The 23,396-nt window shown below is 42.0% G+C and overlaps 1 protein-coding gene across 10 annotated transcripts in view; it reads left to right on the forward strand.

The window, feature by feature from the left end:
• syt12 (synaptotagmin XII) overlaps positions 1-23,396 on the forward strand; it is a 263,045-nt gene that overhangs the window by 104,380 nt on the left and 135,269 nt on the right. The window contains exon 1 of one of the 10 annotated variants that reach the window (XM_068045996.1): positions 3,756-3,812. The exons of the other annotated variants lie outside the window; for them this stretch is intronic. The gene's annotated coding sequence lies outside the window, so the exon portion shown is untranslated. Of the gene's footprint in view, positions 1-3,755; positions 3,813-23,396 lie in introns of those variants that run through there. 10 annotated transcript variants of the gene reach the window in all.

Here is a 23,396-nt window from a genome sequence, read left to right on the forward strand (position 1 = left end):
ATCGATTGAGGTAGTTTAGGAAGTAATTAACTTGAATTTGAAGGCAATTGACTGGAATTTTATGCTGCATGTTGTATTTTATGAATGAATTACATGATTCACGGGCCTTCAGAGCCCTGACTGATTAAAGGTGGTGGCAGCGAGACGAGTCTTCAGCACTGCCTCTGCCAGCCAGCCATACTGAAATGCAACGTGCTTTGTGGGGGAGTGTGGAATGGAGGCCATTGCCAGATGGGTGGTAGAAAGCCTGTGAAAGTGTCTTCACCAAGTGGGGGGAGCCCAAGAAAGTGCCATCGCTATGGGGGGAAATGGGCCTGTGAAAGTGCCATTATCAAGGTGGGGGGATGCATTCTACAAGGGACACAGAGAGGCAATGGCACTTGCTCCCAGAGGAGTAGCAAGGGAATGGTTTTGGGGAAGGTGAAGTGCAAAGAAAGTGCAAGAGAAGGAGGGAGGCCACCTGGCATGGAACTGATGCACCCAGTCTTCATGGCCCTTCTGTAGGAGGAGGAGCAGCACAGAGAGAGTGAGGACGAGGCACCGGCGGGGGCACAATGGGAACTGCAGGAGTTGACCAAACATGGCCTACCCCAACACTAGGAGCCCATTGATGTAGATGACATCTGACAAGGCAGCAAGAAATGCAGGGACGACCAACAGCAGCAAGTCTTGCATTTATTAATTGGTACTTTCATATGAAGCCTTAACATGCGCAAAGTCTAAACATCTGTGAACTTCAAGTGCATATAGGTGCTCTTAATATGCTTACGTGTGCTCCAACAAGGTGCAACCCCTGCACTTGCATCTGAGGTGGAGTTAGGCTGTTGGTTGGGCCGCCCTGTGGTGTGGAATGACTTTGACGCTGTTCTCCGGCTGCCTGAGCTCTGGAGGGTCCTGGCATGGTGCAGGACCCTCCTCGGTTGTCGTGGCCACTGGAGGTGCTGGGGTAACTGGCGAGGGGGCTGAGGAGCTGCTGTCCATACTCCCAGCACCCTGAGAGGAGCTCCCGCAGATCCAGAAGGCAGGCACTCCTCCTCCCTTTCAAGGCGCACTTATATCTCCCTGCTCACCTGAGAAGGAAGAGAACCTGGTGGAGACTCCAGGTGCCTCATCGCATTCTCACCTTGCCACTGCTCATGGACAAGGTAATGGTTTGCATATCTGTGTGCATCTCCAGCATCCAATGGCTTGCTGGATGTGGCTCTCCATGAGGGGCACCAACATCTCGATGGAGGAAGCCATGCACGCACACACACCTAAGACGTGACAGCACTCATGGCCTGGATGGAGTGGGTACACATAGCCTCTGGATGCTTCACTGCAGCTCCAGCAGGTGCTGTGTTGCCAATGACTCCAAGAACTATGTTATTAGCCTGGGGCTCAGCACGGGCCTAGTATCCCACAGTGCGACTGTCAGTGAGCTCGGCTGTCACAGCCTCAGTTAGCTGCTCGGATGTGTTTGTGATGTGCTTACCAGCTTGTGACCCTGGATCTAGTTGCAAAGGCATACCCACCAATGTGATAGTATCTGCGCTGGTGGAGGAATGATGTGACAGTGCAACCTCTGAGGATCCCTCCTACTCTCTCCAGCTGTGTATGCTTCAGTTTTACTGAGACCTGCATGAGAGAATGCAAACATTTAGGGGTTAGGTGCTTCATATCTCCTCATCCTTCCATGCCTGATGTGGGAGCTCCATGTATCCAGTGGTGCCCACATGAGCACTATGCCTCATGTGTCACCCAGATGAATCTATGTACCCCTGCACTCATTCACTCACTCCTTTGGGTTGATACTTCCATTTCGCCATCAACAATCACATCGCCCAGCCAGTTCCAGGCCGCCTTCTCTGCAAGGGTCACAACATGGACATCTGGAGGCCTCCACATGTCTTGGCCTATCCTTTATTATTGTATGACTGTGTCTCCTGCAAGCAGAAGGTTGGACACTGTTAGTTTCCCCATGAAAATTAGGACAACAATTATACTGGTGGCAGCCCTGTAGCCCAAGATGGGGTATCCTGAAGGCCTCCTCCATACTTCTGCTCTCCAGGGACCTGGTGGTGGTCTGCAAACACAGTCGGCCACCTGAAAGGGTTTGCTGCTGCCTTATCCCCTTGCCCCAAATAGGAGACCATTTCCTCCCCAGCTAGCGCACCATCTTGTGTTGCCACATGCAAGCCCCAAAGAAGAAAATGGGATGGAGAACACACCTTGATGAAGCGAAGGAGGTCATTGACCCATTTGCAGCATTGCACCCATGTTTGGGGGGGTGACTGCACGGCTGCTGACCTCCTCGCAATCTCTGTCCAGGCCGGTCTTTTCTTCCTATCTCTGGGGTGGAGGAACCTCCCGTCTTATCCTTGCCTCTCTGCAGGCTCTCCTCCAGATTGCATCACTAAACTCTGGCATGGTAGCAGCAGGTTCCTGGTCAGCTCCTTGGGTCTTGTGTCCTCGTGGAGGGGTGTAGTGGGACTTCAGTTCTGGTGCAGGGGTCTTCAATTCTACTCCAGGGTGTAGGGATCTTCACTTTTGCTAAGGGCTCTTCAACATTGCTGAGGCAATCGTTTAGAGCAAGGCTGCACTGTATGCAGGACTGGCAGCTCTTTAAAAAATGGTGCCAGCACCTGCCTTTGAGTCAGATGATGCCACAATCAGTGTCCACCCCGCTCGCTAATTGGATGGGCCCTGCACCTCCAGGTAGTTAATTAGCCAGCTGCCGCCACGGGACCTATGGTCTTCAAACAAAATCCAGCCCTTGGATTCACAAGTGAGATAGATCCTCACACATTGGGATTCAGTGGGTGCGAGACAGCCCCTGACACATTGGGATTCAGTGGGTGCGAGATATTTCTCAGCAACTTGCAGGGAACATTCTGGCATCTCACTTAGTGGCCATTCTTCATGCACAATAATATATACAGGAGAGGAGAAATTAGAAGAAAAGCAAGTGTTCCTCATAACATTGAATTTTCACACAGAAAATATATTTCCCTTCTCCATCTGCTTTCCACTTCGATCTAATTCTTGCAGAATAAAATCTCAAAAATTTCTGTCACAGTGAAATAGCTTTCCATCTCAGGAACAGGGCAATTAACTGCAGTGAACATCAAAGTGTTAACTCGTTAATTATCACTGAACAGCCTGCACTGTTTGACAGAATAGAAAGAAGACTGTACCACCGGTTGTTTCACTTGTGTGAAACACATAATCACAAGTGTCTGTCGCACTTGTGAAAGAACTGGCACCAAACTTATTGCAGCTGCTACATCTGATCTATATTTACATCCTAGGCCATGTGGAGACCAGCTTGAATCTTGCTGAATTTGTGCAGCAAAGGAATAATAAAGGCTGAACCGACAATCTTCTTATTAGGTCCTTCGAAAGCTGACTCTGTATACAGGTTCTTACTGAACAGACCAGTTCACTGGATGCATTTTCCCTGTGTTGACAAAGTGTGGTTAATTTTAACATTGGCTAGTAGTGTGAAATGCGTGATGTCAGATCAGTCGCCTGTTCTACATCTCTCCCAATTTTTCCTTTCCATAGGCTGGTCCAAAGTCAAATTGATATCCTATGTCTGCCATCTCCTCCCTTGTGCCGGCTCATTCATGGGTTCATTTTGCCACACAAATCCCATACACAAGGGCATCTTTACCACCTGCACCATGAACATGGTCTTTTTTGATCACCACGAACACAGCCTTCTTATCCACTCTTCATCAAGACTCCGTTCTATAAAGGAAACCCAATTGCATAAATGACACCAGCCAAATTGTAACATGGACATCAAAAGGAGCCAGATATTTACCACTGTGAGTACACATGAACATACAAATTAGGAGTAGGAGTAGGCCATTTGGCCCCTCAAGCCTGTTCCGCCATTCAATGAGGTCATGGCTGATCTGATTGTAACCTCAACTTCACATTCCTGCTTACCCCGATAACCTTTCACTGCTTGGTGTGGTACCAATTAGAAAGGCCTTTGGTTCAATCCTTGCTCTATACTGAGTTTTCTGGTTGCTCCCATGGGCCATGGCTGAAGTGAAGGTGCTGTCAGTGTTGCTGGGGTAGACAGGAGAAAAAAGAGTCAGGGGATTCTCAGTCTGATCACTATCCAATGGCCCCTTCAGGAAGGATTGGAATGAAGAATGAATAAATTGGGATGGAGAGAGAGTGAGGCAGAATGGAGAGTTGATCATCAGAATGGCAAAAGGGTGGGGCAAAATGGAGAGGGTGGCGTACAGAAAGGACAAGATGTAAAATGAAGAGAGTGGCATGGCAAGAGCCAAGAGTGGATATCATGAAGATTGGATATGCTGCAGCCAGAATTGGGTGAGGTATAACATTATGTACCTTGGTTATTAGCAATAACAAATCTTAATAAACTATAATAAGTAACTTTATGGTGTATAATTAGGAAAGCGAGTTGAGATTGATTTAGTGTTAGGGAAGGCACTCACTAAATGCACTGAGTTTTACTCTAAAGTTGCCACTGCTTATTTGAGATTAGTTTTTGCTATAAAGCTTCATTTTTCAGGATGTTTGGGGAATGCAAGTTACTTTGAAGAAATTAAATGTAATCTATAATCAATATCCCTAATGTAATGAACTCTGAGAAATTAAATAATCGTCTTAACTCTAGGCAGCCAACATACTTTGTCTGATTGAATGAATGAATAAAGAAGTGATTTGGGGACCAGAATAGCCACTTTCAAAGCATTAGGTTTGTGCAGAAATTGTACTCAATTGACATGCTGAATGTGGTCAGAGATTGAAAAAGTCAGCAATAATCCCATCTCTCCCTATCATACTGGGGAATTAATTTTTTTTCCATTTGATCAATGTATAGTCGCAGTGCTGCTGACTTGTTCTGCTTGTTCCTGTCCCTTAGGAATGTTTCCACAAAATATTTCATGGTTACTCCTGCTTTGCATAAAGATTCAAGAAAGGTAATTCCACCCATCATAATTCACTGCCCTTTTCAAGGTCAAAGTTACGTACATCACAAATCCATAAGCATGAGATTCCACAGTGTGACCAATTGTTGGTGAAGCTGGAAATGCAAACCATTTTATTCAGTTTTGCCTCAATATTATCCATGTCTGAAGACCACAAGAAGTGCTGGAATGCTGGAAATTCCAAAGAACAAATAATTGTTAGGCGATTCAAAGCTTTCTTTTCTATTGATTTCAATGGACAAGAAAATGGTGCAGCATATTTAAAACAGGGGTCAACAATGTGTCCACCAGTATTCATGGCAAAAAATGTTGTCTTCCGTGACTGGTAATTTCAGGGATGAGAAATATCCCATTGGCTTCTTCTTTCTGCCCAGAACAGCTTTTAAAAAAAAATGCAACTGTCAGTTTCACAGCTGACAGGTGCTGAGAGCAGCACTGCGCTCCTGAACGCTAAACAGCTTCGGGGTTTTCCAATGGGTTTCAAAAAAAATCTTAAAGGGAGGAGGTGGAGAGAGAAAGAGAGGGGGCACAGAGGGAGGGGAAGAGAGAGACACATACAGCGAGAGAGAGAGATCGAGACACAGAGAGAGAGAGGCAGGCAAGTGAGCAATCGAGATCACTTCTGACAGATGGACATCTATCCCGAATACTCTGCATCACTTCAACAAGTGTGTGGGCAGATAGTGGATACTTGTGCAAGCAAAAACAATGCCAGGTATCTCATGAAATCAGTGTGCAAGATATTGACGAGAAAATTAATCAATAACTTAGTTTTCTCATTTAAAGCTTCTGCACAAAAATGCACATTTTTGTTGTTTTGATTAATAGCCAGGAGAATTTTTAATGCCTTTAATGCCAGTAAATGGAAAAGTCCTGGGGAAAATTGATGTACAGAGAGATTTGGGTGTTCAGATCCATTGTTCCCTGAAGGTGGCAACGCAGGTCAATAGAGTGGTCAAGAAGGCATACGTCATGCTTTCCTTCATCGGACGGGGTATTGAGTACAAGAGTTGGCAGGTCATGTTACAGTTGTATAGGACTTTGGTTCGGCCACATTTGGAATACTGCGTGCAGTTCTGGTCGCCACATTACCAAAAGGATGTGGATGCTTTGGAGAGGGTGCAGAGGAGGTTCACCAGGATGTTGCCTGGTATGGAGGGCGCTAGCTATGAAGAGAGGTTGAGTAGATTAGGATTATTTTCATTAGAAAGACGGAGGTTGAGGGGGGACCTGATTGAGGTGTACAAAATCATGAGAGGTATAGACAGGGTGGACAGCAAGAAGCTTTTTCCCAGAGTGGGGGATTCAATTACAAGGGGACACGAGTTCAAAGTGAAAGGGGAAAAGTTTAGGGGGGATATGCGTGGAAAGTTCTTTACACAGAGGGTGGTGGATGCATGGAACGCATTGCCAGCGGAGGTGGTAGACGCGGGCACGATAGCGTCTTTTAAGATGTATCTAGACAGATACATGAATGGGCAGGAAGTAAAGAGATAGAGACCCTTAGAAAATAGGCGACAGGTTTAGATAGAGGATTTGGATCGGCGTAGGCTTGGAGGGCCGAAGGGCCTGTTCCTGTGCTGTAATTTTCTTTGTTCTTTGTTCTTTGTTCTTTATCTTTCCAAAATTGTCTCATTGGCCCCCTATGTCAGGCAGAAAATTTAATGTGGCCCCCCATGCGAAAAGGTTGGACACCGCTGCTCCAAGCCTTTAATCTTGTGTTTTAAAATAACTTAACAGCTAGGTTATTTTAAAACACAAGTTCTACAACCAAGGCAGGAGTAATGCACTGTCAATTAGGTCCCATTACTCCACAGGTCACATATATCAGTAAAGTTTCCCACCTTCTGGAAATTAGCCAAATTAAACACTTTATTAATGCCACCAGAATAAAACAGACCAAACCAGGTATCCTTAAGAACCAACAAATTAACTATTTACTAATAAACTAAATATTAAACACTATTGAGATAAATCTATGTCAAAAAGACTTTATAACTTCTTATTCCTCCTCACCTTCATGCAGACACACATACTTTCAAAAACGAATGGTTAACTGGTTTCAAAATGATGTTTTAAATTAGAACTGTTTCTTAGGAATAATAAAATAACTGGGTAGTAAGTCTTTGTGGGTTACGTTCCCAGTTCGGTGTGGTATCCCACAGTCAAATAGTCAGAAGCCGCTCCAATTCTCCAGGCGAATTTGACGAACAGTCTTTAATGGATAGGCATTCAAAGCACTTCAATTGCAGCAGGCGTCACACAGTTCTTTCAACAAGGAGTATAGAAACAGGTCTATTTGAATTTTTGAATTGACTACCTAAAGTAGAAACTTTACTAAGAATTCCAGAAAACACAACCAGGCAACAGAGAGTCACTCCTGAGGCAGAGACCTCATAGAGATTGGAAGTTAAAAAAGGAATTTGCTACCTCCAACATGCAAATGTTCTTTTCCAGGGGGATTTCCTCCTTGGGCAATAACACAGCCTCCAGATCAATGTAGATTTTTCGACTGAGAGAGACAAAATTCCTTCCTTCATGACAGCATGCTTTGCTGGTCTCCAGATCAAACCAGTTCTGGCCAGTCTTTACACACAGGCAACTGATATAGTATAGCAGGTGATCTCATCTCTCTCGCTGTTGCCTAGGAAGAAGGCTTTCTGTTTGCACACACTGTTCCCAGAGAGAGAGAACAGCTTTCAGTCTTAAAGGTACACATCTCCCCTTTATTTTTTAAAACAACTGAAAAAATCCACTTCCATGACACAAGTTTAAAGCCTTGTGTTATGTAAACAGATTTTAAAATGGCAAAAGTAACTCAGGGAATGTCTTGATTTCTACGCTCTGATACACATTGTTTTTACTTGGGATACAAGCTCAGTGACATGTTGAATGTTGCTGGACTTTTACTTCTATTTAAATGTTGCAATTCCACTGCTATCCATTTGGAATCACATTGGTCCAGAACTGGCAAGAAAATCCAAGGAATCTCCAAACTTTAGCACTGCAACATCCTCATGACTACAAGAATACGGTGTAATGGGGATGAATGTTATTGGCAAAAACAGGGAGCTGCTGACCCATATACAATAGTTAGTAATGGATATATTTAATAAGCCTTAATCTATGATGAACTGATTACAATTCCTGAAAAAAAAATCCATGCTGCATTTGCAGTTTTAAAAACTGTTTGGGAAGACATAGTTAAAAACTTATTATGTTTCAATGACCATGCTAGAAACAGTCATTAGCTGATTTTTTTCTTTGCTGTGAATTGGGTTAAAGGACAAGTTTTACAAGTATGTCAAAGATCAGTTACTGCAATGTGCATCATGTACTATCTGGTTTAAATTGAGTGGCCAATGTCATTTGAAAGTTCTCTATCATAAAATTACATTACGTTAAAAGTGCATAAAAAAGAAAAATACTGCAGATGCTCGAAATCTGAAATAAAAACAAAGTGCTGGAAATACTCAACAGGTCAGGCAGCATCTGTGGAGCAAGAAGCATAGTTCATATTTCAGATCTGTTACCTTTCATCAGAATGTTAAAAGTGCACCTTTGCTAACTGTCAGAATCGACAGTGATAGACTGAGATATAGAAATAAGTGAATTTAAGAGAATCGCTTTATTGGAGCAACTGAAGGGCTCTCTTTATTTGTAATCGTGTTAATCTAATTTGTCACTAGCTTTGGTGAGCAAATGATATTTTGTCCATGAGAGATTTGTTGGTTCTGTATTTTAGAATCTAGGAAATGATTTGGCAGCCTATTAAGATGAATAAACTAGTTTTGGCTACCTAATATAATTTCTCTGTCCCTTCCTATCCCACTCTGCTTTTCTGTTTTACATGACTCTTCTGAAATACTATCTGCTCCATCCTATAAAATTATCCTGATTTGTCGATCACTGCCCTTTTTTGGCTGCCCTGTCTTCATACACATACTATAAGCAGGTGGAGAAGTTGCACAAACATTGACTTTCACGGTTAAATTGTCTTGTGACAAAAGCAGTGTGAGAAATGGCCTGTCTTCCTATTGCTGATTTTTCTATTGCCTCCCCTGAATAACCACAATAACAACCATCTCCTTGAGTTTCATGCTTTACTGGATGAATTTGCACTCGTAACACAGTGTGAATCCACAGAGGTCATTCGATCAGATCCAACTACTACCCTGTGACATGCTGTAGCGAGCTCTATTCTGTCAACAAAAGTAATTTGCATTGACATTACATACTATTTTGCTTGCTAACTAGCTAATACAGTTGTGCTGCTTGCTGTCTGTTGACATTTGTATGTTTAGCTACTTTATTTAGAGAAATGTGTTTAAATCAGACTGTGTTTTGATGGCATTAGATTGGCTACACACTTTATATACAGATTAATTGCACCCCTCCCCCACACCCCCCCCCCCCCCCCCATGTCCATGGCTGAGCCAATAATTTTGTCAAATGTCCATGGTGCAATATGTCGGTGCTTATCCCTGTATTAAAGGGACTGCCAATTCAACATTGGCCATTTTCTGCTTCCATCCAAGGCAAATATCTGCAGTGCCAGGTTCTGGGAAGGAGTGTTCGAGAAAAGGGAAGGTTTAGATATTACCAAGCCCTGGGTAAGGAGTGAAAGGTGCTCTTCTGAGTTAGTGGGGAAGAAGTGATGGAGAAAAGCGGCCCAGATTCACATCACCTCGTTTTCTGAATGCAACAATTCTTTATCATATGTCTTTCATTCCAAAATTTCCAAGAAACTCCCAGATTTTTCCTTCTGATCACAATCAACCTATCCTGGACTCCCAACTGGTATCTACTTTCAAAAAAGCACATTAGTATATTGTCATGCAGGCCCCCACCTGCCAAGAATGAGGCACATTAATTTCACCACATGGAGATTAAATTTCAAATTGTTGTTGGGAGGAAGAGGTGGCCTGTTTACAAAGGGTTGCCAGGCCCCTAGATGGAAAGACATTTTTGCATATTAGCAGACAGGGGTTGGAACAAAGGAGCTATCCCCTGCTCCAATACAATCCACAAACAGACGTAGTCAAACCAGTTAGCCACATGACTAACCTGCTTGGCAGTCTGTGTTTTTTTCTGAATTGTACAGTTTGAACTGAGAGTCGGCAGAAGGCTGTTTGCTGCTGGATTAAAAAGACCTCTTCTGGCTGGCTCACCACAGCCTCTCCTGTCTGCTCCCATCTCTTTCTCATGAAACTCCAAAACCCACTGAAGACACATGAATCCCAAGAGAGAAAGGTTTCTGACAGTAAACAAGGTTTAAGGAGAATACTGGGTCCCAACGAAAAGCAAGATCTACCTCCAATCAAGGACTCTACAGCGAGCTCGAAGCACAGTAACAAAAAAACCTTCTTCAGAGGTTGCCTCAAACTTTTCCACTTTATTTTTCTTCTGCTCTTTCTGTCCCTATCTGCATGTGTGTGTCGCGTCTGCATGTTAGCATGGGTGCATCGTGTATCTGTGGGCATTAACCAAATTAGAGTTTATGTTTAATAAATTTCAATCTTTCTTCTTTAAACCTAAGAAAGCTTGTGTGTGCTGGTTTCTTTGCCTTATAATTGGAAAGCTGTGAACAAGATTCACCAAGGGGTAGCTAAAAATACGGTGTGTTTAAAATTAAACCTTGGTACAGTAAGACCAGGTGAAGGCTCAAAGGGAACTCTAGACCTCTTTCGCACCTGGTCGTAACAATATAGTGATGAATTATAATATATTTGACAATTATAATCAATTTAACAATATATAGCACTGGAAGCCAAAGGCACTGTGCTTTGAGAAGTGCCAAATTGAGAGAAAAGCCGAAGTTGAATTAAAACATTGGATACCCTACTGAGAGAGTGCAAGAAGGAAAGTGGACAAGTCAGCGTAAAAAGCAAAGATTAAATCTAATGCAGCTCAGTGCTCAGTGTGAGCAAAATAATAAAGTATCAGTGACAATAATAGTACAGTCGAGTGAGTCACTGTGTGACAAATATACTGAGATAATTATAGGGATAGAATATATTAATAACGCTGAATAATATAACAGTACAATACAGCACAGCAGAGTGTAAGTGTAAGTAATGCCGTATATATTAATGATCTGGATGAAGGAATAGAGAGTTATGTGTCCAGGTTTGCAGATGACACTGTTAGGAGGCATAGTAAGTTGTGTAAATGGAGGCAGGAAGTTACAAAGGGACATAGACAGATTAAGTGAGTAGACAAAACTATGGCAGATAAAGTGTGTGGAAGTGTGAGGTTATCCACTTTGGATCAAAGAAAGACAAATCAGAATATTTTCTTAATGGCGAGAGAATATAGCTGTGGAGCAGCAAAGAGGTTTAAGCATCCATGTCCATGACCTTATTGAATGGTGGAGCTGGTTGTATATCCAACTCCTCCTCCTGTTTTTTATGTTATGTACATAAACTATTTAAAGCTAGTAGACAGGTACAAAAAGCAATCATACAGGCAAATGGAATGTTAATCTCAAGGGAACTGGAATAAAAAAGGGAAGGAGGTTATGCTTCAGTTGTACAGAGCCTTGGTTAGACCCCATCTGGAGTACTGTATTTAGGTCTAGGCACCACATGTCAGGAAAAATATATTCACAGATTCACCATAATTATACATGGACTTAAGGAGTTAAATTGTGACAACAGGTTGCATAAGCTTGGTTTGTTTTCCCTTGTGTTTAAAAGGTTGAAAGATCATCTAATTGAGGTGTTTAAAATGATATAAAGGGATCCATTTAGGGTTGATACAAAGAAACTGTTTCCAGTGGAGGGGAATGCAGCGCAAGAGGACATCATTTAACATTAGAGCAACATTCACATGATTCTGAAGTCGTGCTATGTGCCAGTCCTCAAGGTAAGCTGCTGACAATTTATTGTTCCCGTTTTCTCACTTTACAATGCAATCTCCTGGCTTCCCTTTCGGGTCCCCGTGGAGATATTTCAAAATCTTCTCATCAGTTCAGCTCGTCAATGCCAGATGTGACCTAGCATTCAAAACTCACTTTTCATTTCTATCTCCCTCCATTCCCCATGTAATTGTGCATAAGTTGTTTACAATTGGCTTTTAACAAATCTTTTTTGTTTAAGACCATTTTAAGATTACAACAATTAGATCAGTGCCAAAAACAGATGGATAGTCCATGCTTTTTACCAGTTTCTACACATTTATTTTTTCATTACAGATTAGTGAGCGGAGGGCATATGAACTTACGAATTAGGAGCAGGAGTAGGCCTCTCGGCCCCTCGAGTCTGCTCCGCCATTCAATCAGTTCATGGCTAAACTGATTTCTCCACATTACCACCTACCCCGATAACCTTCCACCCCCTTGCTTATCGAGAATCTATCTACCTCTGCCTTAAATATATTCAAAGACTTTGCTTCCACTGCCTTTTGAGGAAGAGAGTTCCAAAGACTCACGACCCTATGAGAGAAAAAATTTCTCCTCATCTCTGTCTTAAATGGGCGACCCCTTATTTTTAAACAATGACCCCGGTTCTAGATTCTCCCACAAGGGGAAACATCCTTTCCACATCCACCCTGTCAAGACCCCTCAGGATCTTGTATTATATCATATTACCAGGACAATCTGAGCCAATGTATTTAAAGGGACAGTAAGTCCCCTTTGCAGCCAGATTCAAGTTTTCAAACTGAAATCTGTGCTGGAATGATAACCATCAGCACTTTCCAGCAGCAGCATTCATAAATTCAGCAAGTTTGTAAATCAGCATTTTCCTAAAAAGTATATAAAAACACAGATCACTGCAATGAAATGCAGCTGCCTGGAGTCGTGGTGCTGGCCCCAAGAACAGCTAAAATGAAGTCAACTGAACAGAATGAATTTGCTGAAAGAACAACCATGAGTTAGGGGGAAAGGTTGTCGAGATTGTTCAAGCAAGGCCTAGATCTCCATGGTGAAATTGCACTGTGCTCTGCAATGCTTGTATTATTAACAGTCGGCACCCGGTTATTGTCAAGCATTTGGGTTTTATTACGTTGTTGTATTTAGTAATTAATATAAATTAAGCTATTAATTAAACAGAAAATCAAAGATCTCTCTAATGGCTTAGCTGGCAAATGCATAACAGTGCTACGGTTCTAGACATAAAAAGTCCAGTCTGTGCTATGTTAGTTGAGGTCAATTAGCACAGTAAGTAAATTGCTGCACTGGCCTCAGCACTCTTCGGAACAGAGGAAATATACGAAAATGACGGAAAGAAAAATACCCAATTGGTCCATGTAACCTGCCCCAGACAGTCATGATGTCCAAAGCATCATGATACGAACACTCCATCCATGTAATCTCCTGGTAGAGGTGAAAACCAGGCAACTTCAGGAAAAACAAAAATAGAAAATTCCTCTCTGACTCTGTTCCACATTCAAAACTAGTTTAACTAATCTTGAACTAGAGAGGAAAAATATTACCGAAGGTTTCTGCTCCAGAGCATAATCTTCTGATCCTGGGACATGCATGGGCATGGATGTCAGATGAGTATAAGGTCAGGTAGAAGTTCACAGAGTCGCACATGAAGAATAACCACTTCAGAAATTCACTGAAGGGTGGCTGATGTGGAGGGACCATACCCCAACCTTCGGGAGAGGAAAGGAGCCAAAGAAGGAGACCTTAGGGCAGGTGACCAAAAGTTTGGTCAACGGATAGGTTTTAAGACGGAGGTGGAGAAGCGGAGAGGATTAGGGAGGGACTTCCTGAGCTTAGGGCCTAGAAAACTGCAGGCACAACCAGACCAAATTTGGTTTAGTAATTTTTTTTATTGCCTTTTTCAATTCTAATCTTGTGAGTAGTTAAGACTGTTCTAATGCATGTTTTCATAAATCTTTCCTCCATAAGAAGAAGTACTGAATTGGACATCTGTAATAAACTGCTACATTTCAACTGCTGACATTTACAAAGCTATTAAAATTCATTACTAATGGCTGGAATGCAATCACAGTGGAGCTTAAAAATTTGTTAGCATGATTTTTTTAAGCTGTTACGATAATTGTATAATGCAATATTCTAACATTGATTGTAAAATGTATTACATAACTGGAAATTGCATACTGTGCAGCTATTCTATTGATAAATGACCAAGGCCTAAATCAAATCATCTTAATTGGAGGAAAACTAAGCGAATAAGAGTGAGGAATATTTGCTGAAATAATAAAGCTGAAGAAAGAACATGGAGAATACACACACACATTAGTCAATCTCCCACAGCAGTGGACACATGGAGTCAAGACCACCTTCGGGGTCCTCAGCAGAAGTTGAAGAATTTGTCCTTGAATCAATGCTCTCCTAGCCAGCCTCCCACCTTGCAACATCCACAAGCTTGAGCTCATGCAAAACTCTGCTTGTATCCTAACTTGCACCAAGTCCTGTTCACCCATCACCCTGATGCTCACTGACCAATATTAGCTCTCCTTCTGCTAACCCCTCAATTTTCATTGCTTTACGCAGAAGTCCTGGAGGTGGCCAACATCCCCAGCATATACAGCCTCCTAAGCCAGCGACGCTTGAGATGGCTTGGCCATGTGAGCCGCATGGAAGATGGCAGGATCCCCAAGGACGCATTGTACAGCGAGCTCGCCACTGGTATCAGACCCACCGGCTGTCCATGTCTCCGCTTTAAAGACGTCTGCAAACGTGACATGAAGTCCTGTGACATTGACCACACATCGTGGGAGTCAGTTGCCAGTAATCGCCAGAGCTGGCGGACAGCCATAAAGACGGGGCTAAAGCGTGGCGAGTCAAAGAGACTTAGCAGTTGGCAGGAAAAAAGACAGAAGCGCAAGGAGAGAGCCAACGTGTAACAGCCCCGTCAACCAATTTTATCTGTAGCACCTGTGGAAGAGTCTGTCACTCTAGAATTGGCCTTTATAGCTACTCCAGGCGCTGCTCCACAAACCACTGACCACCTCCAGGCGCTTACCCATTGTCTCTTGAGACAAGGAGGCCAAAGAAGAAAACCGTTGGCCACCATGCCTTCAGCAGCCTAGGCCTTAAGGGCTGGAATTTCCTCCTGCCTCTCTACTTCACTCTCCCCTTAAACTGTTTAAAACTACCTCTTTGACCAAGGTTTTGGTCACCTGTCCAAATATCTCCTTATTTGGCTTTGCGTCAAATTTTGTTGTGTTAGTTTAGCATCATCATGTTTATCATTATCATGTTAGTGGATAGTAAGCAGCTCGACCGCACACTCTCAAACTCTCCTTGTATTCTCCTTAGTGAAACAGCTTCAGTGATGCTAAATCTCTGGCTTTATTCTTCTAATCTCAAAGCTGCAGGTTGCTATATTTTATTGCAAGGTTTTTTTAAAGATGCATCTTGTTTTCTCAGTCTATAGCAAAAATTCAATGTTGCTTAGATAAAAAAAGGACTCTCCACCTATTCAGGGTGTTCAGAGCAAGACGGAATCTACTTTTATTGGCCTTTGAGATGCTGAAAAACAGGTTCTCATTCTTAAATAGTCAGATACCGCATCATCTGGAGACTGTGTAGGGGGGAGAAATGTAAAAGCTATATCTAGTATTAAAATGGCAGATAGCACCAATGTGCCACATGCTGGGTTAGATTGTTTGCAGCAAGATAGACAAGCTGGAGCTTTCACAAGAGAGTGCTCCTTCTGTAAATACTTCTGTAAACACATCTTGGGGTAATTTCTGGACTGCCAGTAATCTTAATGCCAATTGGAAAATAACATTTTAGGTGGTAAAGGTACTTTTAGTGCTGGTACTCTTGCACTGCATTTCCTGGCATGGGTTTAGCATCTGTAATTTATTAACTCAATAAAACTGCAATAGCAATACCTGTTGTCATACTTCCTGACATTAATATTACACCCGTTGAGCTGAATATCAGCCCTTGTTCATTTTTTTGACTACTTTTTAGAGTTTGATGTTCAGTCTAAAAAAGAACTAAAATTATAATCACCAAAAATGCCAATTCAGACAAATTTAGTTTGGCATTTAATGCTATTTTAAACTCCTTAAGCAACAGCGTGTGATGTCCCTCTGGACTTTAGTGAGGTCTGACAGAGTTTAGTATAAGGTGTGAGGCAAAGATTAAGACAGAAGCAGCAGGCTGTTGAGCATAAAGGTTTCTTCTTTATTCTGTTTTACTTTCATTACCTGTTTGCGAGCATGTATGTTCCACAGCAGCCTCTAGAGTACACAATGCACAATGCAATTACAATTTCAAAACACGACAACACTACATTCCTTCCCTTCTTAGTAAATGAGAGTCATAACCTGTTTCAACGTTTGTTTCCAAAAGTGTAAACAATAAACTTAAATAGTTCACTTTGTAACATAGTCACTTAAGTTAATGGGCATTTTCTCTCACAAGTTGGATATCATCTGACATCAGATGTAGTCTCATTTGATTCATATTCTTCACTGAGGTGTCGATGTCAGAATTAGATTCAATGCTTGCGAGTGATGTTTTCGGTGCTTTGAAGAATGACACATTTCTTGTGATGATTTGTGAACCACGCTTAACAGTGATCATTGATCCTTTTGTGTTGCTCACAACAAATGGTTGGATGTCATAAGGGGTTGTTTGCTTTCCAACAAGACCATCACATTTCACAAGTACGTTATCTCCTGGCTTTAGTGGTCTAGCTCTAAGTTTCATGTTTTGCTCTGCATGTACTTTAATTCAATACATTTGTTCTCAATCGCATTCGCATCCATGTTGATCATTAGCTCCGCAGGGTAGCTCAGGTAAATGTGTGCACATAGGATGGGCAAAGGTGAGTGTAGCTGGAAATTTTGCAGTAGTCGAGTGAGGTGTCACTCTTTAATTACGATGAAAGTGATGTAGCTCTTTCTTCCATGATGTGATCTCAGCTGCAGCTGTACGTATCACTTTCTTCAAGGTTTGTATAAATCTTGGCCAGTGGGTGTGATTTTCCTATGAGTGAAACCTAGATAGTTTGTGAATTTGCTGAACTCATCACTATTGAATAGGGGGTCCCTTGTCACTTCTTACTGTTTGAGGGATTCCAAACAAGGTAAAGATCTGGTCAAGCTTTGGGATGACTGTTTTCGTTCAAGTTGGCATAACTAATTCCACGATTGGGATTCTGCTGTAGTCGTCAGTGCCAACAAGCAGGTGTTCACTTGTGGGCAGATCTGATTCCATCCATGGTCCTGAAGGTAGTTTGGGACATCTCGAGAGGATCATGAAGATTTAGCATTATGGTTGTTTGACATGGCAAACCCTGATTGATTTTGTGATCTACCATACAGTCAATTCCTGGGAATCATACCTTTTCCCTAAGGAGTTGTTTGGTTTTGACAATTCCCTGGTGTCCTTCATGTGCTATCTCGACAACACTTTCAACAATGAGTGGGGAATGACAGTACAGCTGTTGCGTAATACGAGATCAGATGTGGTTGTAATGGTGAGCTGATTATTGTTAAGACCTTGTAGTGTGTGAACAATTTCATTTTTAGATGCTTTCTCAATCACGTCTTTCCAGTTTCGTGATTCCATAGCCTTCATACATAATCACAAAGCCACATCTTGTTTTGTTGCTGCTATGATTTTGGCAAGTTGTAGCAACTTTAGCACCGCATTTATGCTTACGTAGTTATGATGTTGTTGTTATGACCGAGGGGGGAGCAATGCACCATCAATTCAGTTTCATCACTCTACAGGTCGTGGCATATTATTAAAGTTTTCCCACACAACCAGAAAGCAGCCAAATTAAACACTCTAGTAACCCCCAGAATAAAACAGACCAAACCAGGTACCTTTAGACAACAACAAATTAACTATTTATTCAAAAATGAAATCTTGAATACTATCAAGATAAACTAATGTCATAAGACCCTATAACTTTTTATTTCAAACTATCTCCCCCATTCACACACATACACTCAAAAATCATGGTTAACTGGTTTTAAGAATTTTTTTTTTAAATTAGCTGTTTCATAAGAATAAATAAATAAGTAAGTCTTTGTGGGTTACGTTCCCAATGGGTGAGGTATTCTAATGGGGAAATAATCAAATACCACTCGAAATCTCCACACAGATTTGATGAATTAGTCCTTCAATAGACATTCAAAACACTTCGGCTGCAGCAGGCATCAAACAGCTCTTTCAACGACGAGCACAGCTTTAGGTTAACTTGAATTTTAATATCGATGGTATCTCAGTCGAAATTTTACTTCAGTAATACAAATGGTCTTTTCAAATAAAGGTCTTTATTTCCTCCTTAAGCAATTAACTTGGCCTGTATCTCCTTATAGAATTTTGTTGAGAGAAAATAGATAGCTCTTCAGTAGCATGCTTCGCTGGAGAGGCTCTCAAAAGCTAATTGGGTCAGACCGGTTTTTGCCAGTTTTACTCACAGTCTAATCGAAACATTAAACCATGTAACCTCTCTCTCCTGCTGTGGCCTAGGGACAGTTGCAGCTGGCATTGTGTGTTCAGTCTTAAAGGCACACTGTCTTCAAACAGAGTCTTAAAGGCACACAGTTTTTAATCTGAGGAGAAAAAAAAATGGTTCCGTGACATTGTTCAGCAACCTTTTCCCCATGACTAGTAGGACTGACTGTCGGCAGCGGATGTTGTGAAAGATAATCCGCTGGGTTGAGTTTGCCTAGCTGATACTCAACCTGGAATTCGTGCTCTTGTAGTTTGAATGTGCAACATTCTATTCGAGTGGGTCGTTTGCTATGTGGATTGTTGAGCAAGCTCACTCGTGGTTTATGATAGGTTATTACTTTAAATTTGCTTCCACATAAGTAGAGATGAAATTGTAAAATGCCCCAAGTAATTGAAAGTACTTCTCTTTTTGTTTATGAATAACATTGCTTTACAGGCATTAATGATCTGCTTGCCATCACAATGATTGATGGGTTACCTGTCTTGTCTTTCTGTACGAGAACTGCACCTAAGCCAACCGGGCTTGCATCCATGCCTAGCTGGGTGGTTTTCTTGGGGTTGAAATGGGCATTTGTGAGGCGAGGTCAGGAATGAAATGTCTGCAGTATGTGACGAGTCCTAGCAGACTCCGACCCTCTTGCACATTTGTCGGATCTGCAACATTTGCAATGGCTTCAACTTTCCGTGGATCTGGTGTTGCTCCTTCACCAATGAACACATGACTGAATAATTCAGTGTTGCTTTCATTGAACAAGCACTTGTCTTTGCTGAAGGTGAGGTAACATTCTGAGATATTGTCGGCATGCATGTAGATGTGTCATGAGTTCCCTTTCAGTGCGGCCATAGATGGGATGTTCAGCGTGCCTTTAAGTCCTTGAAATGAAATCTGAATCATGTGCTAAATACCTCAGCTGCTGAGCTGACTCCAACGTTGAGACTTTTGTGTCGGAAAAGACTGATGTGAGTACAGAATACAGTAAAATATAGAATTATTCTGCAAGCCCAATTTGATGGTAGCCTGCATTGAGGTCAAGTTTAGCGAAGTGTTTAGCACCATTCACTTTCTTTATGATATCACGATTGTCAGTGTTAAGTGTCTTTCTCGTTGTATGGCTTGGTCTGGTGATCACATGTCAATGCAGATTCTAATCTGGCTCTCGCTCTTGGGTTTCTTGATGACTTGTATGGGTGAGACCCAAGGGGTCGGCTCATCACCAACTTTTTCAGTAAAATCAAGGTCAGGAAGGCATTGAAGTTCCTTCTCTGTCTGTTTCCTGACATGAAATGGTATTCGTCGCTGTTGATGTGCGACGGGGGCACATTAGGGTCTACATGTAGTTTGCATGTAACATCTTTCAGTTTGCCAACACCAGTGAAGCGATCAGCATACCGTTAGAGAATGTTTTCGTTATGCGAAGGAATTGCGTAGGTGACAGCAATCATTTGCATATCTGTTGCTGTGTAGAAACTGATGAGTGTGTCACGTTCTCCTGATATGACACAGAATACAGCATTCGTTCTAGTGTCTGAGTGAGACTGCAATTTCAAAAGTCCCGAGGACTTTCAGCCATTTGTCACTGTAGTAAGGGAAAACTTTCATATTCCCTGGTTTGCAGAGGATGGGGCAATCCTGAAATTCGTTGAATGTTTTATCTCCCAGACATTGACAGATGCTCCTGTGTCTATGAGAGCATCTATGTCCGAGCAGCCAATGGTCACTGTCACATGTGACTATTTGCTGTTTCTGAGAGAGAACCCAAAAGTATGTTCCGGGTCATCCACCTCTAAGTTAGCTGCATTCTCTTGCCTTTTTGCTGTGGTACGCATTCGTGATCCCTTTCTGTTGGTATTGGTCTTAGTAGTTGATTTTGCTGATGAGCGACAAACAAGTGCAAAGTGCTTGGCTTTTCCTCAGGCTTTACACTGTTTACCAGTAGCATGACACTCTGTTCAGTGTGGGTAACCACCGCCACAGTGGAAACATTCTTTGGATAAGTCACAACTCTGTTTGAGATGGCTTTTGTTTTGCAGGTGGTTTCCTGACATATCAGCAATGAATAGTGTTTACAGGAGTAGAACTTGGAGTGTGGTACTTACTGTTAGCAACCTCAACTTCAGTAGCTCTGGACTCTGAAAGTGATAGTGATCTTGCTAACTCCAACAGCTCTGACAGCTTTGTGTCTTTCCTGAGTGCTTATCAGTGTAGTTGACTGGTGAAGACTGCCTTTGATTATTTGTGTTTTGATTTCCTTTTCAAATGTGACTTTGGTGATGTTGAATATGTTGGTTGCTAATTGCCTCATCACATGCAATATTGGTCAGTTGTCTCGTTTTCTTCTTGCTTAGTGCGTCGGAAGACAATGGTTTCGTATATAGTGTTTTTTTAGGTGTAAAGTTATCAGCACATTTTTTGCTGAGGTGTAGTCATTTTGCTCAGGCATAAGTGTCTCAAAGATATCTAAAATAAAAGCAAAATACTGCAGATGCTTGAAATCTGAAACACAAACAAGAAATGCTGGAAATGCTCAGCAGGTCTGGCAGCATCTGTGGAGAGAGAAGCAGAGTTAATGTTTCAGGTCAGTGACCCTTTATCAGAACTGGCAGATATTAGGAATGTAAAAGGTTTTAAGCAAGTAAAGCGGGGGTGGGGCAAGAGATAACAAAAGAGGTGTTGATGAGACAAGGTCACAGAGAATAACTGACCAGAAGGTCATGGAGCAAAGGCAAATGGTATGTTAATAGTGTGCTGAAAAACAAAGCGTTAGTACAGAGAGGGTGTTAATGGACAGAAAACTGAGCAGCCTGGCCCCAAGTTTGTGCTTCTCTGCTTTATTCTCTGTGGCCTTGTTTTACCCCTTTTGTTATCTCTTGCCCCACCCCTGCTATACTTGCTTAAAATCTTTTACATTTCTAATATCTGCCAGTTCTGATAAAGGGTCACTGACCTGAAACATTAACTCTGCTTCTCTCTCCACAGATGCTGCCAGACCTGCTGAGTATTTCCAGCATTTCTTGTTTGTGTCTCAAAGATATCTTCTGTTTCTTCACCTCTGTAGTGTAGAAGTAAAGCCTTTTTCTTGCGGCGTCTGTGATTGCAAAACCTGCCATTGCACCTTTGTAACATCACAGCCACTTTTGCCAATGTGGCGATACAGATAATGGCTCTGAATGCACATCACAATGTAATAGATTAGGCATAGACGTCGCCATACTGATCAGCAATGCAGTAATAGAAGATCCGGGATCACATTCCTTTTCAGAGGAAGCTTCTCTGCAATGATCCGAGATTATATATATGTTTTGTTGATTAGATGGTTATTTTGGAGAGATCATAGTGTGTGTATACACTGTGCAAGCTTCCTGTATGTCACTCAAATGCACTCTGCAACTGAAAATGCTGTCACAAAAAGTAGACAAAAACCTTCCAAATTTTTCTAACTGAAAGCAATGTTTCCAGTTTTTTATCATCCATCTATTTACCTTGTTGCCTCTGGACTTTATTGAGGTCTGACCGAGTTTAATATAAGGTGTGAGGCAAAGATTGAGACAGCATGATGAGACAGAAGCAGCAGACTGTTGAACATAAAGGCTTCTTCCTTATACTGTTTTACTTTCAATTTCCCTATGCTAGCATGTATGTTCTACAGCACCCTCTAGAGTATGCAATGCACAATGTATTTGCAATTTCAAAACACTACAACACTACACAGTGCAATATATTTCTGTCAGGCTTTATTGTCAGAATCAAAGCAAACGCAAGGATAAACTTTCATCTTCACTCTCTGTGGTGTGGATCCCCTGCCAATTTTAGCACTCCCGTAAATTTCATATACAAAGATCATGACCCAACCTATTTTCAAGTGTCTTTCCTTCCAACATTGGGTGCCATTAGTCACTCTGAGGAACAGCAGCTGGAATGTCAGAGGTGAGCAAAGAGAAGGAGGGTATATAGGAGAAAGGCAGGCTCATGTGAACAGCCTCATAAGCCAATGTTGAATGACTTGACATTGCCCAAAGTGCAGTCTTGGCTAACCACAGAAATGCTTACATGGACATTGCTAAATGATTCAAATTTTAGTGTATTTCTCCCATTGCTACTCCTGTTGCTGTCAAAATCAGAATATTGTTAAACTATTCATTACAGGTTTTCTCCAGACACCCGGAGGACACCACAGTGCTACTGCACAAAGCACCGTATCGTCAATATTGGGGAAGTGGTGGGCATATTGTTGGAGAAGAGTCGCAGGTTAACCTATTTCTCTAAAAATGGCGAGAAACAGTTGGCCACACAGCAAAATATTTACAGCTTTGCCAGCTTTTATCAGAGTGCTGGGTGTTGTGAAGCATGTTCACATGAAGTAAAAGCTTACACAGTGTGTTAAGTGTAGGGAGTTTAGTCATTATAAACAGGTATTTTGCTGTACAGAGGAAGTCCCCACCCCTACATGTGGCATGAGCCAATCTAAAAACATGTATCAATCATAAGTTTTCCATTACCTTAACAGGCAGCTGGACAGATACTCCAAGACATGGGGTAGAATTTCTGCAGGGGTTCTCCTGAACTTTCGCCATAATCTCAGCAGAAATCCCAGAGTGATGGCACAAATTAAGACATTGGCAATGGACCAGAAAAGCAACACCCCCCTACCCCCGCACAAACCCCTTCATGATTCTACATCATGATATCCAAGTGACTGCACAGTTTCCAGGGTCAACTTGACTTTCACATCATTAGCCAGTCTTGTGTATCTGGATTTATCTGAATGCAATAAGCAACTGTAGTTGAAGCCAGTGTGGATATTACAGCTGTTAACCATGAATGGGTGGAAATCTAGCCCTGGATTATGTATATAACTTGAATGTAATGAACCCCACTTGCACAGTTAGATATGGTTCATACTGAATACGTAACACTTGGCCCATGTGATCTCCTGGACTGGTTTTGATCACCGGAGAGGGTCAGACAGGAATTTTCCAGAGTATTTTTTTCACTATTGTCCCCGGGTTTTTCTTCTCTTTCTTTTCACCTCTCC

The sequence above is a fragment of the Heterodontus francisci genome, chromosome 14 (assembly GCF_036365525.1).
Source record: "Heterodontus francisci isolate sHetFra1 chromosome 14, sHetFra1.hap1, whole genome shotgun sequence".
Classification (NCBI taxonomy): Eukaryota; Metazoa; Chordata; class Chondrichthyes; order Heterodontiformes; family Heterodontidae; genus Heterodontus; species Heterodontus francisci.